This window comes from Telmatherina bonti (assembly GCF_933228915.1).
Source record: "Telmatherina bonti genome assembly, chromosome: 3".
Lineage (NCBI taxonomy): Eukaryota > Metazoa > Chordata > Actinopteri > Atheriniformes > Telmatherinidae > Telmatherina > Telmatherina bonti.
Window position 1 is genome coordinate 11,402,245 of NC_136621.1, and position 3,911 is coordinate 11,406,155.

A 3,911-nucleotide genomic window follows, 5' to 3' on the forward strand; every position below is an offset into this window, starting at 1 on the left:
GCCCTGGTACGCCTGCTTCAGCTCGATTGCTCCGTATTCTCCCCTCAGACACTTCCTCCTCCAAACATGCGGGCGGAAGCTCCGGTACCTTTCAAAATGGCGTTGAGAGTGGTTTCATTATGCTAAAATCAGGCTTCAATAACATCTAAATGAGAGTTTGTAAGTTAGAGCAATGGCGAAACGATTTTCACATAATCTGGTGCTTTATCTATCTATCTGTCTATCTATCTAATATATATATATATATATATATATATATATATATATATATATATATATATATATACATATATATATATATATATATATATATATATATATATATATATATATATATATATACATATACATATATACATATACATATACATATATATATATATATACATATACATATACATATATATATATATATATATATATATATATATACATATACATATACATATATATATATATATATATACATATACATATACATATATATATATATACATATACATATACATATACATATATATATATATATATATATACATATACATATACATATATATATATATATATATATATATATATATATATATATATATATATATATATATATATATATATATATATACATATATATATATACATATATATATATATATATATATATATATATATATATATATATATATATATATATATATATATATATATATATAATGCATACAGTTGCGCTCAGTCTGTATCTTTGCTTTCATTAAAGAAAAGGCTGAATTTACAACAGTCACTCAAATTACTGGAGACTTAAAAAAGGAACAATAACTAAAAATAGGCAAAATATAATTTAGTAATATATGACACTGTTTTTCATTTAATTGAGTTGAAGAAAGAAAAAAAACCAAAAAACAAATAGGTCCTGGACAAATTAGAACACTTTTCTGTTGAACAGTGGGACAAAATACCTGTTGACAGGTGCAGAAGTCTGACTGAAAGAAAAAGAAAACACCTGACTGTAGCGGAAATATTAAAGGATTGTTCAACAAAATATTAGTTTATGAGTGATGTAGTATGTAATAAATTATCTTATTTGTTTGCTTAAAAAAATTTCTATTGAACCAGAATTAGAAAATAATGTAATGATTTACATAAATTTCTTATTTATTATTACTTTAGTCAATTTCAGCTTATTTTACAGGCAGCTGTTTTTTTTCCTGCTTTAATGAAAGGGTATGAATAAATATAAGCACAACTATATATATATATTTATATATGTATGTATATTAGGGCTCTGACGGTATGCTTTTGTCCTGATTCGTTTCGATTCAAAATTTTTGGGTGCCGATTCGATTTAAATTGCGACTCTCACAAATCTTCGTTATTGCTGATTTTTGTACATTAAAAACAACAAAAAAATGTGCAAAACTTTTCTTTTGGCTCGTCATTTTTCTTGACTTCAATGAGAAAAAAACAACTCAGTAGCCATTCTGCTGCTATAATGCCCAAGAAGACAAGTAAAGATCAATAAAAACAATAAAAAAGACAAAAAAATTGTAATGGATTATTTTTATTTATCTGAAAAAGATAAAAGATGAAGATTTACAAAAGATTTATAAAGAAATCTTCCTTAGAAGGTAAATTTAAAAAAATAATTTTTTAAAAAACAAAACAAAAATGAGATAACAGAAAACACATCTTGCAAAACGAAGAAAAGATTAGGGTTAATAAAGTGTTGTTTTTTTAAATATATATATATATATATATATATATATATATATATATATATATATATATATATATATATATATATATATATATATATATATATATAGTGCTGCGGTACATTGATGCAATTCTTCTGCATGGATGTGTTCTATCACTTTTTGAGAAATTTTCTCGCAATAAAATAACTTCTATAAACAAAAGGGCTGTTATAATATTGTAGGGACCACTCTCAAAAGGAAAAGACTTGCTTAATGATGGTCCAGGAAAAATGAGGAGAAACTTCTTTGTGATAAACAGTATAAAAACATCAGTGGACTTCTCATGGTCTTTTACCACGGTTACCTGAGCTGACCAGCTGTTCCGGCTCCAGCTTGTTTCAGACTGTCTGCAGGAGTGACAAAAATAAGGAGATGGAAAGATGGAGGAAGGTCACTTCCACACAAAACTAAGTCCACATGGTCACATTATCATCATTATTATTATTATTATTATTATTATTATTATTATTATTATTATTATTATCATTATGGACTGGCGACCTGTTCAGGGTTTACCCTGCTTCTGGTCTAATGCTGACGATTGCTGGGAGTGATCCAGCTTCCCTGAATTGGTATAGAAAATGAAGGAAGGAACTCTTTAAAGCCTACCATCCTGACTGAATGGATATGAGGTATTCTTTAAGTCAGCACAGCAAAATGCGCTTGTGTGGTTGGAGTCTGATACTTAAGAAAATGTACAAAGCTTGGATGACTAACTGATGCAAAGTAACCATCCTTCATGGCATCACCTTCTCCTTCTCTGAGCCTTTTAAACCAGGTTTGAGTGTGATGATCACAGTACCTCAGACTATGATCAGGTATGTTTTCTTTGTGGCAAGGTGGGGACAGAAGAGACTCTGGAGACCTCTGCTGGGTGGAAAAGGACCAGGAAGAAAAAAGAAAAAAACAGTGTCCATCCAGATTAAACCAGTGTTTTCCAGTTCTGGTCTTTGCAGCCTGTTAACAAGTTATTTTTTCCCTTCAGGTGTGTTAAAGTAGGGTTATCTCTAAAACATGAAGGGGAGTAGGATTTGAGGACCAGGACTGGGAAACACTGGATTAGAGCACGGATCCCCAACCCTGCTCCTCAAAGCCTACCGTCCTGCAGGTATTAGATGTTTCTCTGCTGCAACACACCTGATTCCGTTAAAAGGATCTGTGACAAGCACCGCTATAGTCTGCTACCAAGCCATAAGTTTGATACGGATGTGCTGCACCAGGGAAATGGTGCAGGACAGTGGTCCTCGAGGACTGGAGTTGGGGATCCCTGGATTAGGGGATTTAAACGAAAGAACATGTTTCATGTAGTCTTAGACCAAGATGTGGAACAACCATGTTGGTTCCCCGCAAAAAGTGTAAAGTTTTACAATTTCCACATGATCATAAATGGTAAATTGACTCCATGTTCAACATAAAAAATTCTAAAGTGACATTGCACATACTGGTGGGAGGGGATGGAAGATGGCATTACCCTACATGGGTGTTGGCTCCTCCAATCCAACATCATCTAAAAAACATCTTTCATTTTTTTAACTTTGCGATCAGTTATATCTATTTAATTTGTGGTATTATAGTTCTTTCTTTACCTCACCAAATAAAACCTTAGTGAGATTAAAAATCTCCATTACATATATGTTTAGATGCAGCTTTATTGCCTAACTTAGTTTCCCTCTTGAACCCAATAGTTGACTTAGACCTCCCGAGAGAGAGATCAGTTTTATTAATTTCTAATCGGTTTTTAATCTTCATTCAGGTGGAACGAGCAGTGTATTTAAAAGCACAACAGAATGAGAGTGAGGTGCTTTTTAGACAGGTTGGCAGAAAGAAATAAAAAAGCTCAGCCAAGAATAGTTTTATATATAAGTAACAGCCATGCCACAGCCTGTGTATGCAGGAGGACTGCCATTTAGCAAGCAGTAGCACACAACATGCAGTGATGAGCGCGATTTCCAGAGTCAACAATGAAACTTCAGTTAAAGATCAGAGGTATTAACGAACAACAGACCGCCAGAATCCTGCAGCTGTAAGACAGTACCTGATACAAACACTGGCTTGACAGAGACATTGGAGTCGTTTCTAAAAAGAAACCTAACTTGACTATTTAGGGTTGAAGGCATGAAAAACATATGAAGGGTCAAATATCAATAATTAAATTTATTT